General features: G+C 41.6%; 1 protein-coding gene across 1 annotated transcript in view; it reads right to left on the bottom strand.

Moving 5' to 3' along the window:
* LOC126335207 (cytochrome P450 6k1-like) overlaps positions 1–27,504 on the bottom strand; it is a 117,752-nt gene that overhangs the window by 37,708 nt on the left and 52,540 nt on the right. The gene's annotated exons all lie outside the window — the stretch shown is intronic.

Raw genomic sequence — 27,504 nt, 5'->3', positions numbered from 1 at the left:
TGACGACACGCATAATCACCACAACAAATTATATTTAATTTCATCCATATTTCGCAACTTCAAACGTGACTGTACACAGTACAATCGACGTATGAATTAAAAAAACGCCTTCAGTCACAACTTTTCGTGTTTTATTCAGTACACGATGCATTTCGGAGCGTGTGGGTACATAATCAGATGTAATTCGTCGTAATACATGCTTTAGTTTTTCTCTTGCAGTGCTCAAGCAACATCCAACTATAACATTCCAAAGCAAAGAAAAATGGTTAATATATGCCATTTCCTCCTCAAAGAAAAACAAGCAAAAACATGCAGAATAATGAATCCGACAGCTCCAAGACAGACCTCAACCTAAGACCCATAAACCCGAAGTTCCATAGAGACCTATTGTTAATTGTAAGAATACACTTGCTGCCAAAGTCACCCAATTACTGAACGAAATTCTGAAACAGTACTATACATTTGATAAATCATACTCGGTTAAGAACAGAAAGGAATTAGCAACTAAAATTAAAGATATAAATATACCTGCAGGTTCCAGGTTTGCCTCTTTTGAGGTAACTAGCCTATTTACAAAAGTACCAACGGAAGAAACAATAGAAATACTCTTTGAAAACTTAATGAAACAAAAAAATTGTCAATTGCAGAAATATCAGAAGTCTTGCAGCTAATGTTGTCGCACAAGTACTTTACACTTAATGGGAAAGTTTACCAAGAGAATGAGGGTCTTGCCATGGGTAATAACATATCAAGTTTGCTGGCAGATATATTTCTAAATCACCTGGAAAGTAAGTTCTTTAATGAAAACAACAGATTCAAGAGTAAAATAATATATTCCTGGATATATACTGATGATACCTTGCTTCTATTTGATGGAACAAATGATGAGATCGAAGAACTACTAGCAGTATTTAATTCTTTCCACAAAAACGCAAAATTCACAATAGAACATGAGGACAAGAAAAGCATAAATTTCTTGGATCTTAAAATCACCAACCATCAACAAAAACGTAAGTTGAGCATACACAGAAAACACAGATACACAGACATAACACTGGACAACTCATGATGCCATCCCATCACACAGAAACATGTTGCACTTAAGTCCATGCTACACAGAGTATACTCTCTTGATTTAGAAGAAAACACCCTCAAGAATGAGATAGATACAATAAAGAGCATTGTTATAATTAATGGCTACACAGCCAAAACAACTGACAATTTAGACAGGCAAATACAGAAAAGCAAGACAACGAATGGCCACACTATGAAAGAAGAAAAAATATTCGCCAGTATCCCATACCTGGGCCCCATATCACAAAAAATAGCTAACCTTTTCAAAAAAACAAGTGTAACAGTGTCATTCTAGACTAATAATAAGTTAGAAAACTTACTCATCCATAACATAAAATCAAATACGCAAACATACAACACAAGTGGAATGTACAAAGTATCATGTCCCAGTTGTCATGGTTACTATATACGGAAAACAGGCACAAACTTCAAAACCCAATTTCAAGAACATGTAAATGCTCTCAGGCTCAACCACTTTCAAAAATCAGTCATTGCACAACATATGTTGGAAACGAAACATGTCATCAACAACCTAGAAAACAATTTGGTAGTATTACATAATGAAGCCAATTGTGAGACCCTAAATCTGTTAGGACATCTCGAGCTATACCTGCACAAAATCAAGAAACCAGAATCGATGTTAAATGAACAATCAGATTTCGCAAACCACAACTGTTTCAGTAATTTTAAAGACCTATTACAAAGTTATTTCCAGCATATGTCAATTTTTTCGTGCATATATCAATTGCTTAATAATTATGTCTTTTCCACAATGAAAAATTCATCTTTGACCACACCATGCACAAAAACATCTATGGAGTGTTTACAAACATGTGTATACCAATGATCCTCTTGAATGAAGTGAAATGTACGAAAACGATGGAGAAAAAAACATATGCTGATGCTAAAACGCTAAAAACGCTTTTCTTGGATCATTTAGTAAGTTTAACTATTCATCTTTTTCCCTATTTCGCTCATATTTTCCGCGTTTGATTACGAAATTTGTAAACTAGCATCAAACCTTTTTGTGACAGGAATACGCAGTTCGTCTCATTCAAGAGAAAAAATAAAGCATGCATTAAGACGAATTACACCTGAAGAAGGACCCACAGGGTCAAAAATGGATTGTGTACTGAATAAAAACCGAAAAGTTGAGACTGAAGGCATTTTTTACAACAAATTAGGTTACAAACCACGCGTGAGCACAAAGAATTGGAGACGATTGATTAAAAGCTGATATCCAAATGTGCCAATGCTATAAAATCACCACAGCTGCACTTAATACGAAGACGGTATGAGTTTCACAGACCAACAGTTAATTTTCTTGTGAATGGTTAACCATAATTTATTATTTCATAAGTAAGTTTTCTCATGTTGTAAAATCGGATGTAAAAATGTATTCGTGAACTTCGTTAATAATGTGTTTAATATCATACTGATATTTATGACAGTTTGCATAGTGATTGCAATACTTTTCCTTGCCTTCTACTATCACACGTATAGGTGTAACTAATTTTAAATTTGAATAATGGTCATTATTTAAGTAACTAAACTGGATGAAGTAATGCTTGGCTTCATTAATAGCATTCAAGAGTGAGCAGTGGTGATCACAAGATCTTTGGTTGGCAGACCCTTTTGTCTCGGGTTATTGACTGAACTAGTGGCCGATGTGCCACGTGAGTTGGACTTCAAAGTTTTGAATAATTTTTTTGCAGGTGTTAGATTCTTTAACATTTCAAGGAAGTTTTAATAACTTCATGCGTGCAATTTCCAAGCATTAACAGTGATTTATTGCCCAAATATGGCAGGCTATTTAGAATCTTCATCGCTATAACTTATGACGCAATATGGCTGTCACAATCAAACATTGATACCCCAATTAAGTCCACCATTATTTCATCACAATGGACGTATCCCAGAGTAGAAATTGTGAGAAATTTAAAAAAGAAATCCAAGTAAGTTAGCTAGCATATTGCTTGCTCTATTTATCAAGGAACTTCTCTGAGTCCCTCCATTCATGCATCTAGTAGTGATATGTTAAAAAGCTCACATTCAGGGTGACTATGATGACGTTACAGACTTTAAGGGATGGTGAAGAAGTACCTCGTTTCGCAGAAGAGCTTCTGTGAAGTTTGGAAGGTAGGAGACGAGGTAGTGGCAGAATTTAAGCTGTGAAGACGGGTCGTGAGTCGTGCTTGGGTAGCTCAGTTGGTAGAGCACTTTCCCGCGAAAGGCAAAGGTCCAGTTCGAGTCTCGGGCCGGCACACAGTTTTAATCTGCCAGGAAGTTTCACATACATGTTTCTTGTGATAATACATATGAACGGCTTATTTCAATAGTGGTACAAGTCCATTTTTTTTGTTCATTTTGAGATACAGAATCCTAAAGTTAAAGGAGCTCTAGCTAAGATACCAGAAATATTGAAGCATATGGCTTGTTACTAGAGATGAACCTTTCTTTCTGTTTGTTTGGATCATTAATTTCAGCAGCATTATAAGCAGAAAAATGGAGGTAATGGACTTGTACCTCTATTGAAACAAGCCCTTCATATACGATTAAAGATATATAATCGCACATCACACTCATCAAATATGTCGCAAATAGAGTGCGGCTGTGGAGCATGTTTGGAGGGTGTATCAGTTTACCATGGAGGGAGACAGTATAGCTGTGTAGCTATAATGCTATACGTTCAGGATGATATAGCATTAATGAATAAGTGCCACTACCTTTCTCCCTAAATAGCAATTTTCCGGTCGGGAGTGACAGTGTATGTACAATACACACACATTGCTTATCATAATAGGCAAAAAAAAAATTACAGATCTCTGATCACGAATGTCCCGTATTTACTATAGTCTGCATGTGTCTTGGGATGGCGATCTTAAATATTAGTTGGGTGATACTGAGAAGCAGATGCAAGAGGGTATTTGGACACCTTTGAAAATTAGTTGAAAGTTGGTAATTGAAAGTATGGTAACCCTTTTTTATCAATATGGGCTGTAGTATGTTTTCTAACTTAACACTACCACATGAAAATCAAGAGGGACGCAAAAAGTTCTTAAATAAATAGGGAGTGCAATAAGAAATATATCTCAGTTGGATTTGTTTAATTCCCAGCCGTTTTTACACTGGGTGATGACCACTGTGCCGTCGTTGTGGGGAACTGGTCTTGGGCAGACTTGCTTGATTGTGGGAGCCATTTTGGGTCATAAATTCTAGCGATAAAGAACCTAAATACACACACACAGCCTGCCCTATAAGGCTAATGAAAGGATAGTCACGTGGATAATAAATTAGATCGTAAATGAGTGACTTTCAAAATGACTGGTAGGAGAGGAAAGCATAAATATTTGGGACCGAACTGTTATAATACCATTACCTCTAACTTCCATTAAAATGATTTAGAATAATTCGAGTGTTTCTCGTTGATTCATTTTTGTACGACTACATGAACTTTAATTTTCTTTGCATAGCTTGAGACAGTTGCTGCATTTAATGTTAGAGTTAATGTATTTATGGTCTAGTTTCCCATTTAACGAAAGATTTTGAAGATCAAAGACTTTAGTTTATGCCGCTGTGAGCAGTGGGCAGCTACGCTTCCGAACTCTGAATACTTGCTACTGATTTTGTGAATTGGTGTGTAGTTGAATGATCATTGTTCAAAAATACATTGTATGCTCTGCTCACATTGCATAAATTAATCTTTGTTCAGTTGTCTTAAGTCAATCCAAAAATGTATATGAAGCCACCATTCTCGTATGTGTTGAATAAAAACACCGCTGCAGTTCTATGGTTAGTTTATTACGAAAGCACGATCAGTTTCTAAACGTTAATTATATCATCAGGTGAAGTCAACTACAAAATCATGCTGGAGTGCATTTGATATTGAACGTTTGTCACGATTTCTAGACATTTACTCCCTTCTAAAAATAAAAATAAAAAAAAAATTGATAATGAAATATTCGGTTTCGTAAGCATCGTTATCCTATAGGATTTTTTTCTATTTACTTCACATATTTTCAAGATTTTTACTGATTTATATGTCTTTTTTAGGATTCCATACATCAGTCGGTAAAAGTGGTACACTTGTAGGGTCACTTTGTTATCGAGCTGCTTGTCTGTTAAGACCCATTATTCTCAAGCACAGGTAGAGATATGAAGTTGAAATTTCTGTTAAATACTAAGGTCCACTGTACCATGGCTGCGCACAAAATTAAACTTTTGAACCAATGCGCTCAAAATATACGGCCATTTATGTGAAATATTTTGATATTCGCAAACTCACTCATCAAAGTATATATGCAGACTGAAGCAACGAACGAAAACTTGTGTCAATACTGTGATTCGAAACCACATATCATGCTCAATAAGCATCTACATCTACATATATACTCTGCTAGCCATCAAGCGGTGTGTGGCGGAGGGCACAATTATCACCAAAGTCATATTTCTGCCCTCTGTTCCACTCGCGGATCGTGCGAAGGATGAACGACTGTCTGAACGCCTCAGTACGAGCTCTTATGTCCCTTATTTTTGAATGGTGATCATTGCGCGATTTGAAAGATGGTGGTAATATTATATGCTCTACATCCTCGGAATTTAGTAAGCAGCCCCTTCTGTTTAGCGCGCCGTCTATCTGCAAGTGTGTCCCACTTCAAACTTTCTATGAGATCTGTAACGCTCTCGCGATGGCTAAATGTACCAGTCACGAATGTTGCCGCTCTTCTTTGGAGCTTCTCAGTCTCTTGAATCACACCCAACTGGTAAGGATCCCATACAGACCAACAATACTCCAAGACTGGACGAACTAATGCATTGTAACCTATTTCTTTTGTTGAAGGACTGCATCGCTTCAGGATTCTACCAGTAAACCTAAATAAAGAGTTCGCCTTACCCGTTACTTGTGTAACCTGATCATTCCATTTGAGATCATTTCGAATAGTCACACCCAGATACTCTTCACGGACGTTACCGCTTCCAAAGACTGGGCATTTGTTTTGTCCTCGTACATTAATGGGGATTTTCGCCTTGTTATACGCAGTAGGTTACACTTACTAATATTGAGAGATAACTGCCAGTCATTACACCATGCATTTATTTTCTGCAAATCCTCACTGATTTGTTCACAAACTTCGTGTGATGCTACTTTCCTGTAGACTAAAGCATCATCGGCAAACAGTCTAAGGCCGCTGTCAATACCATCAAACAGGTCGTTTATGTAAATCGTAAAAAGCAGAGGACCTATTACACTGCCCTGGGGCACACTTGAAGTTACGCTTGTTTCTGTTGAAGTCACCGCAGATGCGCTAACCACTATGCAACCATGGCACAGTGGTCTTACACAACTGCACGAACTACCGTAACATGCCTCCCTCTCCAAACCGAATTCCCATTCGCCCCTCAGCCCACTTGGTATTGCCCAAACTCGTACAGCATTGCAAAGGCTCTCCAACTGTACTGAAATAGGACTTCAGCATCGAACGAAACGGGGAATCCCGCCTGAAACCCAGGCACAAATCAAATGAAATTAAATGGTACCAGAGACTTTTTCAAGTCCCAAACATCTATGATGTATATATGCAGACTGAAGCAGTGAATGAAAATTCTTACCAAGGCAGGGATTCTAACCTGTGTCTCCTGCTCACTAGGCAGATGCGCTAAACACTACACCACGTTGGGGGCTACTTGCTGTCAGCCTATCTGTACCGCTGATGAGACACCTTGTTCTCAGGGACAGATGGAGCGATCAAATAAAAATGTGTGTCAGCGGCTAAGATCTAGTGCCCTAGCGGTGAAAAAAATTTAACATTCTAAGTCTATGCAAGCAAAAGATGCGACTATTTATGTCACATTTTGAAAGTCACAAACTCATTCATCGAAAGATGCAGATGAACTATCTGTATACTTAATTAAGTTCGTAAGGATCGTTCAGAGAGAGAATCCTACTCGCACTTCTTCGTTTTTTATTTTTTTATGCGCCGATATACTACAAACGGATTTGAGGAACATTTCGATGTTAAGTATTTGGGCTTTAAAGCGGCGGTGCACGATCGACCCCTGCTGACATAAAAAGAATTAAGCCAACAAAATTGTCCACACGAATTGCACTGGTGGGCACGTACAGTGTAATCATACACTACCGGCCATTAAAACTGTAACACCACGAAGATGACGACAGGAAGAAGATGCTGTGATATGCAAATGATTAGCTCTACAGAGTACTCACTCAAGGTTGGCGCCGGTGGCGACAAATAAAACGTGCTGACATGAGGAAAGTTTCCAACCGATTACTAATACACAAACAGCTGTTGACCAGCGTTGCCTGGCGAAACGTTGCTGTAATGCCTCGTGTAAGAAAGAGAAATGCGTACTATCACGTTTCCGACTTTAATAAAGGTCGGATTGTAGCCTATCGCGATTGTGGTTTATCGTATCGCGACATTGCTGCTCGCGCTGGTCGACATCCAATGACTGTTTGCAGAATATGGAGTCGGGGGGTTCAGAAGGGTAATACGGAACGCCGTGCTGGATCCCAACGGCCTCGTATCACTAGCAGTCGAGATGACAGCCATCTTATCCGTATGGTTGTAACGGATCGTGCAACCATGTCTCGATCCATGAGTCAACAGATGGGGACATCTGCAAGACAACAACCATCTGCACCAACAGTTCGACAACGTTTGCAGCAGCATGGACCATCAGCTCGGAGACAATGGCTGCGCTTACACACAGGAGCACCGGCGATGGTGTACTCAACGACGAACCTGGATGGACGAATGGCAGAACGTCATTTTTTCGGATGAATCCAGGTTCTGTTTACAGCATCATGATGGTTGCATCAGTGTTTAGCGACATCGCGGTGAACACACATTGGATGCGTGTATTTGTCAACGCCATACTGGCGTATCACCCGGCGGGATGGTATGGGGTGCCATTGGTTACACGTCTCGTACACCTCTTTTTCGCATTGACGGCGCTTTGAACAGTGGACGTTACATTTCAGATGTGTTACGATCCCTGCGGAACCCTACAATTCAGCAGGACAATACACGACCGCTTGTTGCAGGTCCTGTACGGGCCTTTCTGGGTACAGAAAATGTTCGACTGCTACTCTGGACAGCACATTCTCAAGATCTCTCACCAACTGGAAACGTCTGTTCAATGGTGCCCGAGCAACTGGATCGTCACAATACGCCAGTCGCTACTCTTGATGAACTGTGATATCGTGTTGAAGCTGCATGGGCAGCTGTACCTATACACGCCATCCGAGCTCTGTTTCGATTCAAAGCCCAAGAATATCAAGGCCGTTATTACGGCCAGAGGTGATTGTTCTGGGTACTGATTTCTCAGGATGTATGCACCCACATTGTGTGAAAATGTAATCACATTTCAGTTCTAGTATAATCTATTAGTCCACAGAATACCAGTTTATCATCTGAATTTCTTCTTGGTGTACCAATTTTAATGGCCAGTAGTGTAGAAAGAAGCGATCACTTTTTATAATGTGCGTTGCGATTTTATTGGTTTCGGATCATCTTGGAACATGCATATCTGACTGCTGCTTATTTTCCGGTTCACACTCATGTACCCCATATTCGTCGCGCACTAACGGTTTGTTTACAGACTTCGCATTTCGTTGGTCGAAATGTTCGAGCCGGCCGGAGTGGCCGAGCGGTTCTAGGCGCTTCAGTCTGGAACCGCGCGACCGCTACGGTCGCAGGTTCGAATCCTGCCTCGGGAATGGATGTGTGTGATGTGCTTAGGTTAGTTAGGTTTAAGTAGTTCTAAGTTCTAGGGGACTGATGACCTTAGAAGTTAGGTCCCATAGTGCTCAGAGCCATTTGAACCATTTTTGAAATGTTCGAGGATTTCCTTATGCTAATTGACACATTCTGTGGAATCCATCAGGAACAGATCTACACTGCTACATGTTCGTGCAGAATCAAGTGCAGTGGAGTATTCAATATGTCTAAACATGTATCCGTCTTATATGTCAAGTCGCTTCAGTTACGTTGCCCAGGTTACCTGTATTTTGGAACTACAACCGATTTTGGTCGACCTCCAGGAAATTCACGGCTGGTGCAAGCACGACCACAACGAAATTATGCGGAACAGTTGTCTTTTCTGAAGTCGACTTCTTTCTAAAACTCAGAAGATGTGATTAGTAGCACTGCTGTTAGGTCTTTATGATGATACTGAAAAGACCCTCAGATTAGATGTTCCGTTTTTCGTTATACCATTCCATTAAACGCTCATTGTAAACAAAAACACTTTAATGTCGATTGGTGTAAGGAAATGTTTATGCAGTTCGACTAGGAAAAGTGAAATCCGTATACAGTATAGTAACAGGAGGCGAAATCTAAGGACCTTAAACTATTATGTTAACCAAGGTCAACCGAAACCAAAAAACGCAGTTGACTCGCGAGGCGCCACCAAGAAAGCTATCGCTTGTTTATTTGGTTCCTCTGGGCTTGTCGCCATCGCAGCTTTAAAGGTCAGCGAATAGTTAATGCTGAATGGTGCACAACAACGCACACCGCTTGACAAAAAAGGAAAGCCGCCACAAAACTTAGTCGGTTGTCATCATAACTTCGTCCGTGTACACTTGACAGCGAAAAAAGTGTGTCACTGCCGAATACAACCAACATAACGTAGCTGTGTTGCAGGTCCTCTAAACACCAAAACCCCGTGGGATACAGTCGTTTGACTACACACAATGGGTACCGCAAGAGACTACTAAGAGACCAAAGGTCTTTATGGCAGTCAGTCTGAGTGTCAACTAGTATCGTCATACAAAACATATTAGAAAACACGTTCTTAGCGGTGAGACACCTCATAACACTCATAATCTAACCTTAATTACAACAAGTGACATTCCAAAAGTTACGAGAAAACGGATTATTTTACATTTATCGTACAGTACAGTACAGGCAAAATTAAATACTTGAGACAATATATGGAGTTACAAAGCTGTACGGCAATCGGAAAAACGTTTTTCGCTCTCTAGAAGGTTTTCCATCCACGTGCTGAAGGTCGCTCAACGGCGAGTGGCTCTGGAAACTGGATATTGGACGAACCAGAAGAAAAAAGCGATTAAACAAGCACTCTAAGGAAATCTCAACATTAACAGCGAACCACCAGTAAAATCATTATTCTCGTAACACATCAACAGCTACGTGTACACAAATTTGATCTTCAAATGACATGACCAACGTCGTTGTTCTAGACCCGGATTCAAACCCAGCACCTATAGCCATTGCTAACTAAGCTAAGCTTTGTTTGTGCCTTATTGATACCCGATCACTAGGCATAAAGAGACGTGAAATATAGACGTTTGCCCCAGTATCAGTTATCAATTCAGATCCTGAAAATAAGTGACGAAAATGTTTGTACTGAACTGGGAATCCTGTCATAACAGATACCGTCCTCGGAACTACCCCCAACGACGTTTAATATGGTGTCACTCACAAGGAACAAGGTACGCCCATGTTTAAAATTGAAATGCCGTCATATAAAGCTAGTGCAGGGATGCGAACCCAGCACCTAATCGGATTGTTAACGAAGAACAGTCATGCTCAAAAGTATCCAAACGACCTGGATTGCATTTCGCCTCATTCCCATGCAACCCACATAACGCAGCTGTCTAGCAGGTTCTCTAATCGCTCCTTGATACAGTTGTTTGACTATTGAAAATGGTTCCAACAAGTCACCACTAGAAAACACTGCTCTGTATCGCATAACTCAAGAAGTAAAGTAATACCATGATACCGCCGGCCGCGGTGGTCTAGCGTTTCAGGCGCTCAGTCCGGAACCGCGCGACTGCTACGGTCGCAGGTTCGAATCCTGCCTCGGGCATGGATGTGTGTGATGTCCTTAGGTTAGTTAGGTTTAAGTAGTTCTAAGTTCTAGGGGACTGATGGCCACAGATGTTTAGTCCCATAGTGCTCAGAGCCATTTGAACCATTTGAACCATGATACTACAAATATCAGGGAACACCTCATCACAGATACAACTGTCCTTAAGGCTTGTAAACTCGCATTTATTGCAATAACTGACATACCTGAAATGTAAGCACTCTCATTATTACGTCAGATAGGTAATGCAAGTAGTAAGTTCGTCGTATTCATGATTTCCTCTTCAAAGTAACATACCATACTTGTTATTAAACACAAAATGTCATAAAAATTTACGTTATTCACGAGCAGCTAGTTGAAAATATGTATGAATTTCAAATGACACGACGAACCGACTCGTTCTGCATATGGATTCAAACCCAGGTCATGCAAACTAAGATTTCGTGACTGACGGAAATTAACAGTCATTCCTGACTAGGCATAAAGAGAGTGATATACCCCGATTTTAGACAGTATCAATTAACAAATATCAACTTCAAATTACATAACTTAAACATTTTTAATGGTCGCGAATTCCTACTTAGCATCTATTGTCTCTGTTAACGAACTACGAGAGATGTTAAATACTGCTTCTTCACATGTAACTTACTTCAAATGCAGTGAGGTAAAGCTTTGTGTTGGACCGGGATTCGAACCCAGAACCTAATCTGATTGTTATCGAAGCATAATCAACTTTGACATATCGGATTTTCTCGGCAGTAGCTAGATGTATTAACTAAAATGACGAGACGAAACATTAATTTTTTCCTTCCCAGGACTCCAACCCGGCACATATCGCTGTTATATTCTAAAGAAAAGAAGGATCGTTAAATATGGGTTTGTTACACCAGCAGCGACATGTGAGCATGTTTGAACAAGAAATAATATGACAAATAGTTCAGTGCTGACTAGGAATCGAACCCCAGACATATCGTTGTTGACTACAGTGGTCTCGCAAATAGTTCTGCGTCTCACTGGGAGTCAAAAACGTCAGATATCGTTAGTGTTGATAGCGAATGAAAATGCATTAAAAATAAAAATTATCATCCACCAGCAGATAGGTGTTCTCATGCTAGAGCTTGATAATACATAGTGAAAAGTTTAGTGCTGGGCCAGGATTCCAACCCATTCATGCGCAATACGTGAAGATGTTGAGGAATCTGCAGTCTCGAACAAACAACATGTAGCAGTCGAGCTGTATTGTCACGAAGGGATCAAATTCCCACGTTAAGGACGGTCTGAGTAGCATTCCCAGTTCAGAACCAATTTTATCGTCATACAGAAGCTCAAATAAAAGATGGAATAAGTGTCCTGTGACCATACAGAGGATTCGTTTCGTCACTAGCTATAAATAACCAGTATAAGAAAGGTTACTGGAGATAGAGTTTCTACATGTCGCCACTCCTTACTTTATTGTGGTTCCACCTAACGTCTACTTGGTAGAGAAGGAATATCAAGTTTAATGTGATTTTCAGACCACAATGCCATTATTCCTTCTTCACTTGGCGTAGCCAGAAGAGAATAGAATCTGCCTCTCCCTATCAAATAAATCTCCACAAGTTTGAATCGAACCGAGACCATCATCATATGGAACTATCATCAGTCCAACAGACCACCAAACCCTCTTCGCTACGACTCATTTGTCTATCATAGCACCGTTACGGCACACAAGATGAAAATTCTGACACACAGGCTCCCTGTAGTGGTGTTCAGTACATTCATTTACTTGGTTGACCGAATCGCCATGAACTACCTGCCTCGGCTATCCAGTGCATACATTCGACTCTATTTTGTAATCACCGAAATAAAATAACGTAACTGCCACCTACATAGAACTGCCAGCAGTGTAGGATGCAGAAATTTAAATAGGAAGTGTTCCTTTCCATTTGAGCTACTCTATTGCGCTACCTGTTTGTTGAAACCATTGTGCAGTGCAAAAGAAATGCTGTAACTGTCTGTCTCTCAGAAGTCTAGATCCGACCAGACGCATTATCTCACACCACTGTGAAATGTCGAAGTTCTGGAGGAACTGTTCTTCACTTCCAGAGGTGCTGTAACTACGCCACAGCTAGTAGCGTAACCGTATGTGTCGCGCACTGTTGATAAAACCTCGCGTCTTCTGTTACATTCGCTACTACATTTTTTTTTAAACGCAATCCTGCTGTCTGCTGAAGTTATCAATTTAATGGAACTTTGAACATAATATTCTTCACTTCTCAACCCAAAATAGTCGCATGTGGGAAAAAGGCTAACTTCTGCGTCATTTTGTTCTTTTCAGGTTTAATAGACGGCCAGGCAGCAGATGCGTCTCGAAGCTTTTGTATTATGTATGGGGAGAGCGCATCGTGCCAAAGTAGTCAGAAAAGTATTTTCTACATTAGCTGTCGTCTGGTAGTGGCAATTTATTCTTCTTTAAACCCTGTTTGACAGCTTTAATTCAGAACAAGTTTTCTACATGCATCTAATCAATAAACTGCATGTGCATTGTCAGACTGTTATAGATAACACCAAAGAATTCGCATATATCGTTGATGATTAATTTCTCTATCATGTTTAGTATTGTTTTAACAACACTAAAAGAATCCTTACGAAAACTGTGCACTGTATCACAAGAAACGAAAAATAATTACCCATGATAACCTTACGACGAAAGTCTGTTTTAACAAAACTGAGTATCTGTACACAAGCGTGCCTCTATCTTTACGAATTAGTAAAATACTACTCACTTAGATTTCGATTGGGTCTGTGTTTAAATGGTATGCTGTGTCATACTCAACAGGTATGCAAACATGGCATTTCATAAATAAAGTTACGTATTCCTAGAAACCCAAAATTTGCTTGCAGCAGCGGAAAGAGGCGTTACCTGTTGTGCAGCATTGTAAGTTTTCCACCATTGCACTTGGAGCTGAAAGTATTTTCTTGCGATTTGCTAATCATTTTATTTCCTTCATACTTATCACCCTGGCTTGGGAGTCTTAAGTGAAGAACATTATTGAATTTTGTATCGTTGACGGTCGATTCGAATTTCTTCAGAGACGCTTGTATTGTATAGCAGCTTGGCAGTCAGTAAGCTGAAATCTACGACCATTAACACAAATTACTGACTCGAGCTGCCAAGAGAATTTGATGTGTAAAGGTTTTCCTCTTTTTTTGTTAAAGAATTTTTTCTGGTAATTCGCAGCTCCATAAAATAATACACAAAAAAGCTCCCACGCGCTGCCCGTACCACGGTTAGAACTGACGATTCTGTTTACCACTGGAACAGGAGACACGGGCGGTACCACGGGGCTATCGACACACTACTGCCAGCACTCTCGTCATGGTATTGGACGCTCAGCCTCATAGCACATCGTGAAAGATATTAAAAGTTGTCACTTACGTGAAGAACAGCATTTCTTTAGCCAAAAATTGAAATTTCTGTCTCAGTGTCTTAGTATACTTGAGGATTACATACCACGAGTCATTAAAATGGAAAGGGAATATTAAGTGAATTTAGCGAGTCAGTTCAGTACCATACGCGGAAGTGATTGCACTGTCACAGTGTTGCCAAATGTTTGTCACGATGTTGCCAATTCTCAGCTGTGCTAGGAACAGCTCTGTAATGTTATAGGAGGATAACCCTGTCCTCGTGTCATAGGAGGATACGGAGAGGAGGCGCGGGGTTTGGTTAATATGCAGCGTTTTCTCCTACCAGCTGTGTCAAACATTCAGGTGTGTAATCTTCCATCACGATTACAGTTTCCCATAAAATATGTACGAATAAAACACCTTGTTACTTTGTTACAAAAGATTATTTCAGTACAATGAAAAGTCTTTGGAAATCAACTTTGCCAATCTGTCACGAAAAGTAAGATAACAAACACTTTGCACCTCGAAATCGATTGCATCTATGTGCAGTCGTGTGATCATACAAGTAGAATTTCATGAATTGCACGAGAAAGTAGAAAAATGTTGGTGCGAATGGAAGCTGTAAGAAACACAGTAACCTAATTATTCTGTACCACGTAATAATCAATTCATTTGATATTCAGAAGAGAAGAAACTAAAAATTATGCCCATTACGACAGAAACTAAAGTGCAGATGCGGGCAATGTGCAGATGTGCGATTTTTCATCTTAAGATCTATACAAATAATGTATACTAACCAGCGTGTTCATTGCTTTCGTAATGTTTCCCTCTTGTTTAGTCTTCTTATGATGAACTGGATCCACACCCATGAGTCTGATTTTTTCTTTGTACCCTTCCCTCTACTATCTTTTTGTGTTATTGTTCGGTTTCCAAAAAGTAAAATATTATGCCTGCTTCCACGAGGTATTAAAATGAGGTCGCAAAAAGGCTAACGAATTATAATCAAAACACAGTGAGACGCCAATTTGTCTGTCGTCATGGTGTTAAGTGGACAGAAATAGTTGGGTGTTATTGTCGTCTTTTCGTATTGAGATTTTCATATTACTCTGACACAAGACGACGAGATAAATGTGTATATTCTCCGTGACGAAACATCCCACATTCCATTCATCCTGAACCATTCGTTACGTGCATCGGCTGCAATGAGTGATAGGAAAGCTGTTGTGGGGTGACGAATAACAATAACAATGGTAGTAATTACAAATCAATAATGAAGGATGTTTACTGCATTACAGACGACTAACAAAATAACCAAGAATGGCTGAGTGTTTAATTGCGGACTGAGTAAGTGTTCTTACCACTTTGTTACTGAATTCTGTTCTAGTTGTTTGCAGAGAGAAAACAAAGAACCCCGAAGCCATAGATATCGCTAGTACAACGAGATATTACCTATCAATTATCCTTGCTTTACATCACGAGACGAACATGGCGTCACTGAGCTGATATTTGAAATACATTTCTGTTTTCTCTCACTCTCTCTCTCTCTCTCTTAATTTTTATTTTAATTTTTTGGGGAAAACATCGAGAAGCGCGATAATAAGCAAGTAGGCATATAACGTGTTTACAGTTATTTTTATCGGGATACATAATGCAAAAATACAACTTTTAAGTGTGTTATTGCGTAATTCCAGTTATTGACAATCTATTCGTGAGCTTGCTCGCATTCAGTGGGGTGAAACCTATCACAGAAGCAAGCAAAACACAAATATTTCTCGCAAGATGCGCAACACATAAACGAAATCTCGCTGCACTGACGTGTTGTCCGATATATTGCACGGAAAACATATCTGATTCGTGTTGCTAAATACAGCTCTATCAGATATCAATTTGGAAGCGTACCAGGTGTATAAAAGCATATCTTGAAATACGCAAAAGGGCCCATAGAGGTAATCGACTGAAACATAGCCATGATCAAAATTGTAACTGAGGTCGACACCGTCGTCGTCTTCCACCTTGACAACTTGAACAGTGACAGTGCTCGGCCGGTTACTTACGTTTACTGGTATCAAAGCTATAACATGAAAACACAAAAATGTTAATAACTCGAAGATAATTAGTTTTGGAACCCATAGAAAGTAAAGCAGTCATCAGTCGCAAGAGTGGTTTGAACACCGCAGTCTTGTTGCAGGTGGTATGCTGTTGCTTCCAATCGACCTCTGAGTTGACTTACCTAGCCAGTTAATAGGGGAACCTACAGTTTTACGTGGATTTCGGACCACAGTGCAAATTTTTCACATCAACAAACACTGCACAGGGGAAAATGTGTAAAACGGCACATAAAAATCGTAGGACTGGTGAGGCATCGAACCTGAGACCTTCGTATCCAAAGTCTTGCTCTTTACCACCTTTCCACCATGTAGCCAACACTGTGGATTCTGCTTGCCATTAAAATTAAGGATCTCTCGTTTGTGCCTGCGTTGGCGGTTGCGTGTGCCTTAGGAGACCTTACCTTTGGAATTACCCTCGTATACGTGTGTGTAAACGCCCTCCAGTGCCCACTCAAGGAAGACAAGGATACATAGTCTAGCTTCAATATTACAAATACGCCTCAGTTTGAGGATGAACGTAGACTTAGGTTGATAATCACCTTGAATATTTATCAGTACTGTACCCATTGGTGTGAAACTCGTTTTCTACCAATGATTCCCACAGCTACAGGAACACTACTTTAATACCTCTTACACAAAATACTTACGTAGTGCTATCACACGAAAAGATCAACCTGACACAAACTGTGGGAAGTTTGTTTTACAACCTTCGTACGTGGATAAAGAGCTTTTCCTATATGAGATATCTGTGAACGTTGCTGCATAAGACGATTTAAGAAGAAACTAAATTCCTTCAGCTACGCCAATGTTTAAAGAAATCGTGTTAACGGCACTAAATCGTGGTTTGTAAATCGTTTACCAACCGTACTCTGCCGCATTTCGCTGGTTGGAAGCAAGAAGCTTACTGACAAATTTCACAGAAGGAAAAGGGGGATGAAATGTCACCCACTGGAAGATTGTGTTATTTTATTTAAATGATTACAAAACCAGGTAAAACGAACAGTGAGGTTGTCAGTAAAAGCACATTACTGTTGTCAGTATGATGTTGCACTGCCCGGGGCCTGTAATGATAAATGGCCCGTTTAAATCAGGCATAATGTATACAGATGTGGTAGAGAGAGCACTACGATATTCAACAATCCGTATGCACTGCACACACACAGAAATTACTGATACCGTGTACTTATGGAGCCCAATGGATTAATAGCGTATTTTCCGGTGAGAAAGAGAACTGGCAAACAGTATTCGCTACATTAGGTTACTTAAACTGGTGTCACTCTGAGCTAGAATTTATGGTCAGCGTAATGTCAATGGGTCGGATGCGGGTTTTGCAACCGTGAAATACTTTTCCACATTACAGAAGCTAATATTAAATGTGAACTAATACTGCGAAAATTTTGAACTTGGTTTGCTTAGAATGAAGATCTTTCTGTTTATAGCAAAGGAAAACAATTGATTTTCTAAAACATTCTCTGTCATGCACAACTTGAAACAGGTTACGTCGATCAAATCATATGGAAGAACTGACAGCGACGTATATCGTAAGGCAGTAAGATCCCTTGGCTTCGGGTTTGGCAGTATTCGACAGCCATTTCTAGGCGCAGGTAAATGAAGAAAGACAGTGCGTTTTTGTTATCAAGTGACATCTTCATCAATTCCTTCAGTTTTAATGTAATCTACGAGTAATTACTGATGTTTGATATTAACATGAAAAGAATTCCGTAGACAGGGAAAGAACCTGTTCTTGGACAACTACTTCTATAATGACCAAAAGGACTTAAATGATCTTCAAGCTCATGTGTTCCAGCAGCGGTATGAAGAAAATGATAGTAATAATGACGGTGATAATCGAATTATCCGGTAACTTCACACTTCACAGTGGATTTTTTCGAACTAAGAAATTTCCTGAATTAGTGAAAATTTGAAAATGGCTTCAAATCGGGGCTATGACGCCTAGAAGAGTCTTTACATCCTACGTCAGAAGCTTGCTTCTACTTAACCATTTAATAGACTCGCGTTTTTTCCCACCGTGACTAGTTTAATAAGTTAAGCACATTATCCATTATAGCACACTCCTGAGACTGGGAAATGTGGCCACAATGGACTGGTGGAACGAACTATTACATGTGCAATGCGTGGGTTCAGGCATTTACTTTTAAGAAGCACACACAGATTTACTTCACCTCTGGTAATTTAAAGTTGATATTTGCTAACTGATATTGTCCAAAAATGAGGTATATCACTCTCTTTATGCCTAGTCAGGAATGACTGTTAATTTCCGTCAGCCACGAAATCTTAGCCTGCATGATTGGTTCAAATGGCTCTGAGCACTATAGGACTCAACATCTGCGGTCATCAGTCCCCCAAAACCTAGAACTACTTAAACCTAACTAACCTAAGGACATTACACACACCCATGCCCGAGGCAAGATTCGAACCTGCGACCGTAGCAGTCACGAGGTTCCGGACTGAAGTGCCTAGAACCGCACGGGCACCGCGGCCTAGCCTGTATGACCTGGGTTTGAATCCATATGCAGAACGAGGCGGTTCGTCGTGTCATTTGAAGTTCATACATATTCTCAACTAGCTGCTCGTGAACAACGCAAATTTTTATGGCATTTTGTGTTAAATAACAACTATGGTATGTTACTTTGAAGAGGAAATCATGAATACGACGAACATACTACGTGCATTACCTATCTGACATAATAATGAGAGTCCTAACATTTCAGGTATGTCATTTATTGCAATAAATGTGAGCTTACAAGCCTTTACAGTCTTATCTGTGATGAGGTGTTCCCTGATACGTTTAGTATCGTGATATTACTTTACATCTTGAGTTATTGCGCTACAGAGCTGTGTTTTCTAGTGGTAATTTGTTGGAACCATTTTCAACAGTCAAACGACTGTACCAAGGAGTGATTAGAGGACCTGCTAGACAGCTGCGTTATGTAGGTCGCATGGGAATCAGGTGAAACGCAATTCAAGTCGTACGGATGCTTTTGAGTACGACTGTACATAAAATCTGAAGTTAAATATCTATTGTTCTCACCAATAGCGAAATGCTGGAACCTTAATTGACGATAGAATTGTTTTTGTCTGACTGGGATTCGAACCCAGCATTAGGCACCGTCGTTTTCTAGCCAGGAACAGACGATAAATAGCTATTGTTGGTTCACCAGTAGCTAGATGGGCGCATGTTTAGCTAGACATCAGGCGATCTTCGGGAACACAGTGAAATCGAATTCTAATCCCAGTCCAGCACCACAATTTTCAACGTCTCAGTTTCAAATAAAGTAAGATCCTTGTGAACTTACATGGCCATTGGTTCATTAAATGAAATACGTTTTCTAGTTTACGACGGCTTGCTGGTGACAGAATCTCTGCCTTAGGGGGTCTCTCCATCTGCACGGCTCAAAGGAATGTCACTCTGCTCCAGTCGGCAGCGAATGGATGTTATCTTTGCTGCGGATCTTGAACTACGGAGCTTACTGGCGTTCTTCACTTGGCGTTACTAGGGGTGAAGGAGAGCTGCTTGTGTGTGTTAAAAATCTACGCCTGCCGTGAGATGTGAACCTACACGTTTTATACATCAATACAAGATTAATCCATCAGACCACAGAACCCCCTGTCAAGCACATAATTATCAATTGCAGAGTATTCATTTAGATGTAGATGTAGATGTCAAGGGACGCGTAACAGGACGAAGGGCGGGATCTGGGAATGGATATAAGTGCAGAAGTGCAAAATACAGGTATAAGCGTGAAATGCTCGCAAAGTATTGCTTACTTAGATGTGTGCCACAGTTCGTTTTATCCTAGGACCGAGAGATAAGGAAGGACTGATCTCAGAACGAAGAATGGGTTATAGGGAACGGGAGATCAAAGAATACGGTTTCATAGGTGGTGAGAGGAATGATAGAGAGTAAAGACAGCAGCAGTTAAAAGAGAAAATGTAGCGTCATTGTAAACCGCTAGATTTGTTTACAAAGTTTTGTGGGAGTGTAATAGAAGGGCACTTACGGCGATAGTGTCAGAGAGAGAGAGAGAGAGAGAATAGAAGAGATATTAACAACGAGTAAACATAAATCTTCAAATGGGTGTGAAATCTTATGCTAAGGTCATCAGTCCCTAATCTTACACACTACTTATCCTAAATTATCCTAAGGACAAACATACACACCCATGCCCGAGGGAAGTCTCGAACCTCCGCCAGGACCAGCCTCACAGTCCATGACTGCAGCGCCTAAGACCCCTCGGCTAGTACGGAGCGGCTAATAAACATAATATGAAATCGTTGGCGTATTGCGTGTAGGATGGAGGGTGTATTCATGGATGGAGGGGAAGAGAGACACGTATTTGAAATAACAAAACCTACTGTGACAGAGTGCTTCTACGCTGATTAGTTTGTAAGTATGTAGACAGGGTATAAATGAAATCAAAATAGAATACTTAACAAATTATATTCAAACGAAACCCACTTGAATTAAAAGGGCAACTCAGAGGAAAGCTATCCCATTATGTACCTTTTCTGTTGCCACGCGATCTTCCACTAGTTCCCAATGATGAAAAATGACGAAAAAGAAGACATAACAAAACATTTTAAGAACTCTAATATTTTATCCAGAATCTTTATTATTTTGTACTTCTATCACGCGTCTTGGCATAAAATGTATAAGCAGTCGGACGCAACAGTCTGAAGAAGCAACTTCCTCCCAGGCTTCCAGGACGCAGTTTCAAATAGCGTTGATTGGTTTCGTGGCCAGTTCTCTGTTAATGTTCTGGCGACCTCACCCACATGTTTTCCGTGGAGTTCATATGAGCCGCCCGTGGCGGCCAGTCCATGACGTTGACGCCGATCGTGGAGAGCCACTGCTGAAGACATGCTGAAGAAATGCAGACTTGTGAATGGGAGTATGGTCCTCTTCCAATGTGACGTCCCCTTCTGCGTACAGCATCCGCACTGACGGAAGCATCACATTTTCCAATATGTGGGCATACTGCGCGCTGTCCAGGGTTCCTTCTATCCTGTGAAGAATTCCCGCCCCTCTCGCAAAATTCCAACCCCAGCAGGTAACAGATAGCCGGCCACTTCTCGTCGTGGTTACATATTGCGTCGATGGGGAGTCCCTTGCGGCCTGTAAACGATTCGTGGGCCGTCGTTATTGGTGGAAAACACCTTCTCATCGGTGACAATGACGTTGTCCCACGACGCCCTCAGATGGAGCTCCGCAAATGCTAGCCAGTACAAAACGTTGTCTTCGCCGAGCTCTTGTTTCACGGCGGATCGTCGTGTATGCAGGCCAGCGCCCCTCAGCCTTCGACAAATCGTGTCACCGGAGCCGGGGAAGTTGGTCTCCCGCCGCAACTGCTTCGCTTTCAGAAAGGGATTTTCTCTGCTCCTAGACACTAGGTCCCTGTCTTCCTTCTGTGAGATCACTCTCTTCCTGTCTGAGCCAGGAGCCCTGTTGGTGGTGCCTCTTTCAAGGCAGATCCTCCACCATCTCGTTTGCAGTGGTATTTAGTACGCCATACCGTGTGCCAGCTTCTCTGATGGAACATCCTCCTTCTTCAATGAGAGCGACGACTCTATCTCTAATAGACCTCTCCATGTGAGCCATTACGGCAGACAGCCTGATGTGTATTTCTGCTTGCCGCCCTATACTGATGCCAGGAGAGGAAGTAAACATATTTACGTCAAACGGAACGGCAGAGGCAGAGGCAGAGGCAGAGGCATGCGGCGCAGCCGTGCTGGCTCGTCCCGGGCTGTTGGCCCACCAACGCCACCGCCCGCTCGCTCACTTGCGTCTCGCCTCGGCCAGCCTGGCTGGCCCGTAGCTCGCGAACCGCAGCTAGTACAGACCCGGGCCGCATGGCCACGATCACTCCTTGAAGGATCAAAAGTTACACCTAACCTACCCAAGTCTGTAGTACAAACTAACGCAGCTATAGCTATTCAACCACGATAACTAAGCGGAATGTGAAAGTAAACAGGTTTGGCGGCAGCTCCTCCAAATAATAGTATATACTTAGTATATAATACACCTTTTGTGCACTTTTAACATATACTCAGTGTCTCTGAAACAATACGTGCTGCACGACGGAAATTACTTTCTGCTGAGGCACTTCATTTACATCTCAATGATACACGACTACTAGAGAACATTGCTCTTTACGGCAGTCAGTCCACTTGTAAATTAACATCATGATATCGCAGATATTAGGCAACACGTTACTAGGGATGAGTAAGGCCTTAAGGTTTGCAACTAAACATGCTACTCCTAGCTACTACTGAATATGAAGTTGATTATTAATGTGTCTTCATAACCATGTGTGCGGCATTCGACTCTCAGTCAGCATAGTCGTTTTCGTCACCTTACTTCTAGTTAAACGTGTGCACATCTCGCTGATGGTGAACCAACATTGGACGTTTCTCGTCTGTTCCTGGTTAGAGAACGACGGCGGTAGGCGCCGGGTTTGAATCCCAGTCAGGCAATATAACTTCAGTCGTCATTTAAGGTTGCAGCCCCACTACTGGTGACAAACTGTGATATCTACATTCTGATTATACGTACTTATTCAACAATCCGATTAGGTGCTGGGGTCGCATCCTTGTCCCCAGCATTACATGATGGCATTTCAATTTTAAACATCTGCATCCTTTATTCCTTGACAACGCAACACTATACAACAATGGCTTTACATTCTGGGTTTGCATTCGGATCCAGAACGAAGACGTTGGTCATGTCATTTACAGTTGATGTTGGGATTTATGTAGAATGGTTGCCGCCATTAATCACGTTTCTCTTAACTGCTTAGTATTACATAAAGTTCATGCGAATCCACTCCCCGTTGAACATTGAACGACGTTCAGCATGTGTTGCGTAAACCTTTCAGGCAACAAAGAACTTGTTTCCAATTGCCATAAAACTTTATAAATCCATATACTGTCTCAAATATTTAATTGTACCTAAGGATTACTGAACGATTTATGTGACAAAACTAGTTGTCCCATAACGTTTGAAATGTCACTTATTGTAATTAAGTTTAGTTAACAAAAGTTAAGGACTGTCTGATCTCTTCTGTACTATCGTGGTGTTACTTTACATCCTGACGGACTGTCATAAAGACCGATGTTCTCTAGTAGTCTCTAGGGGTACCCATTGTGTATCTTACAACGACTGTACTGTGGAGGGTTGCGACGACATGCAACACAGATATGCAATGTTGGTTGCATACATTCAGGTGCAGCCTACACGTTGGAATTCAGGGGTGACCCACTTTTTTTGCTGTCGAGTGTACGTACCACTGATGTGTATGTAAATGATTAGACTCATGACGTAGAACGGCCACCATAATTGCATTAGTGTTGTTCGTGTTTAGTGTTGTTACAAAGCGTGGTGAGCTATATAAGGGGTGTCAACAATGTGATCACTATGGAGGACTAGATCATACATACTCCTATGAGACAGCGTTCTCAGCATCTGACAGACTTTGAAAGGGGCCTCAATCTAGAGCTCCCTCAATCTAGAGATCCACTTTCCTGCTGTTCGAATCGTACAGTATACAGGTTTGTTAAGCATCCGGATGTGACAGTGACTCATTGTGGGACAGCCTGCGAACGTGAGCCACACTAGTAGTCAAGGTTCTGACTACCATACGGGAGCAATCCCGTTGTGTATACCATGTACATCTGCACCTGCCACCCGAGGACGAATACATCTGCATCTACATGGTTACTCTGCAATTCACACTTAAGGGCCTGGCAGAGGATTCATCGAACCATTTTCATACTACTTCACTACCATTCCACTCTCGAATGGCGCATGGAAAAAAGGAACAGCTAAATCTTTCCGTTCGAGCTCTGATTTCTCTTATTTTATTATGATGACCATTTCTCCCTTCGTAGGTGGGTGTCAACAAAATATTTTCGAATTCGGAAGAGAAAGTTGGTGATTGAAATTTCGTAAATAGATCTCGCCGCAAAGAAAACGGCCTTTGTTTCAGCGACTGCCACCCCAACTCGTGTATCCATGTCAGTGACACTCTCACCCCTATTGCGCGATAACACGAAACGAGCTGCCCTTCTTTGCACTTTTTCGATGTCCTCCATCAATCCTACCTGGTAAGGATCCCACACCGCCCAGCAATATTCCAGCAGAGGACGGACAAGTGTAAGGTAGGCTGTCTCTTTAGTGGGTTTGTCGCATCTTCTAAGTGTTCCGCCAACAAAGTGCAGTCTTTGTTTCACCTTCTCCCCAGTATTATCTCTGTGGTCTTTCCAATTTAAGTTGCTCGTAAATTGTAATTTCTAGGTATTTAGTCGAATTGACAGCCTTTAGGTTTGTGCGATTTATCATATACCCAAAATTTATCGAATTTCTTTTAGTACCCATGTGCATAACCTCGTACTTTTCTTTGTTTAGGGCTAACAGGCACTTATTGCACCATATAGAAATTCTCTCTAGGTCATTAGATCATTTTGTAATTGGCACTGATCGTTTTATGATTTTACTAGACGGTAAATTACAGTGTCATATGCAAAAAAATCTAAGGGGCCTGGTCAGATTATCACCTAGATCATTTATGTAAATCAGGATCAGCAGACGGCCTATGACACTACCTTGCGGAACGCCAGATATCAATTCTGTTATACTTAATGATTTACCGTCTATCACTACGAACTGTGACTTCTTGTGTCATCCTACATCCGTCATCGGAGGCTAGCAGCAACCAAGCTAGGAAATTACGGTCCCATGAGCAGGGTGTTCAGTGCTGACTCGCGGTTGTGCACTGCCCTGAGTTACCATCGTTGGCGAGCCTGGAGGCGACCTGGGGAGAGGTCCAAGACTTCCAACATTCATGAAAAGGGGGGGGGGGGGGGAACTGACACGACTTGTTTAGTTCGCGGCTGGTTTCGACCGAGAGACTCCGAGGCACAGCAGTGCATCACGGAGATCATGCGTCTTCACGTGTCACCTCTCATGCGACAGTATCATGGCGTCATTTTACAACAGGACAACGCCCCTCTACACATGGAACGTGTGTCTAAGAACTGCAGAGTGATGGTGAGGTGCTCCAGGGGACAGCAAGATCGCTGTATCTGTTCTTGACGGAACATTTGAGGGAGCACCTTGGACATCAACTCTGTCCCAGTGGCAGTGTCCACGATATAAAGGAGCAGTCACAACAATTGTGGGCTATCTTGTCGCAGTATACAACTTTCAAGATCACCAATTCAGAAATACTTCCGCACCGTGCAATGGCAGCAGTCAACCAGCCGGAAAACGAATCAGGTTTACTAGTGGCAAAATTCAGTACTCCTCCAACGAAAAGACAGGGGCAAACCACGGCAGTGAAGGATCCAATTCCTTTCAGCTTGACTTTATTTTTCGTCGCCACGGGATCTATGTAATATTTACATTACAAGTAGCTTTGTACACTGAAGCACAGAAAAAACACGCAGAATACGACGCTGCGGTAGGCAACACGTATGTAAGGCAACAAGTGTCTGGCGCAGCTAGTCCGGTTACTGCTGCTACAACAGCAAATTATCAAGATTTAAGTGAGTTTGAATGTGGTGTTATAGTCGGCGCACGAGCATCAGGTCACAGCGTCTGCGAGGTAACGATGAAGTGGTGATTTTCCCGTACGACCATTTCATGAATGTCCCTGAATACCAGGAATCCGGTAAAACATCAAATCTCTGACATCGCTGCTTCCGGGAAAAGAACCTCCAAGAACGGGACCAACGGTGACTGAAGTGCAGCCATTCCGAAAATTGTTGCAGATTTCAATGCTGGGCCATCAACAAGTGTCAGCGTGCGAACCATTCAACATCATCGATAGGGCTTTCGGAGTCGAAGGCCCACTCGTGTAGCCTTGATGACTGCACGACACAAATCATTACTCCTCGCCTGGGCTCGTCAACACCAACATTGGACTGTTGATCACGTTGACAACTGGAAACACGTTGCCTGGTCGGACGAATCTCGTTTCAAATGGTATCGACTCGATGGACTTGTACCGGTATGGAGACAACCTCACGAATACATGGACCCTGGCTGTCAGCAGGGGACTGTTCCAGCTGGTAGAGGCTCTGTAATGATGTGGGGCGTGTGCAGTTGGAGTGATACGTCTAAATACGTCTAGATACGACTCTGACAGGTGACACATACGTAAGCATCCTGTCTGATTACCTGCATCCATTCATGTCCGTTGTGCTTTCCGACGGACTTGGACAATTGCAGTAGGACAATGCGACAACCCACACGTTCAGAATTGCAACAGAGTGCCTCCAGGAACATTCTTCTGAGTTTAAACACTTCCGCTAGGCATCAAACTCCCCAGACATGCACATTATTCAGCGTATCTGGTAGCCTTGCAACATGCTGTTCAGAGGAGATCTCCACTGTCTCGTAAAGTTATGGATTTATGGACAGCCCAGCAGGATTCATGGTGTCAGTTCCTTCCAGCACTACTTCAGATATTAGTCGAGTCCATGCCACGTCATGTTCTGGCACTTCTGCGTGCTCACGGGGGGCTCTACACGATATTAGGCAGGCGTACCAGTTTCTTTGGCTCTTCAGTGAACACAGTAGCGCGTAAACGCTGGCAGTGTTGCCACTGTACAGTGCGGAAGTATTTCCGAAGTTAATGATCATGAAGGGGGCACATTCGTGCAAGCCAGAATGCTAAATGGTCTCATGCCGCCAAGTTCTTTGCAAATTTGACTTGATTTTGTAGTTACATATCCTCTCATACGGCGATGATAGGTTCCATTTCTTCGTTCCCCTCTGACTGCTTACATCTTTTGTCAGGTAGCGTACTTACCACAAGTCACAGATGAAATAAGGTTAAATATCCGGAAATTTCGCATCGGCCTTGATTGTGACAATGCCAGCGGAGAATAACGGCGAATTAGTATTTTTCAAGTGGTTTTCATTTTATTAACTTATCTTTCGTTTTTTGCGACTAGTATCGAGGTCTCAGCCCCATTCTAAAGCAGTTATCTCTGCCAGTAGTCAAGTCGTCGAACTGGAAACCTGAATCACCACTGGTCAACAAACATTGCGTTCACA

The sequence above is a fragment of the Schistocerca gregaria genome, chromosome 2 (genome assembly GCF_023897955.1).
Source record: "Schistocerca gregaria isolate iqSchGreg1 chromosome 2, iqSchGreg1.2, whole genome shotgun sequence".
Lineage (NCBI taxonomy): Eukaryota > Metazoa > Arthropoda > Insecta > Orthoptera > Acrididae > Schistocerca > Schistocerca gregaria.
This window is presented reverse-complemented; position numbering and strand designations above follow the sequence as displayed.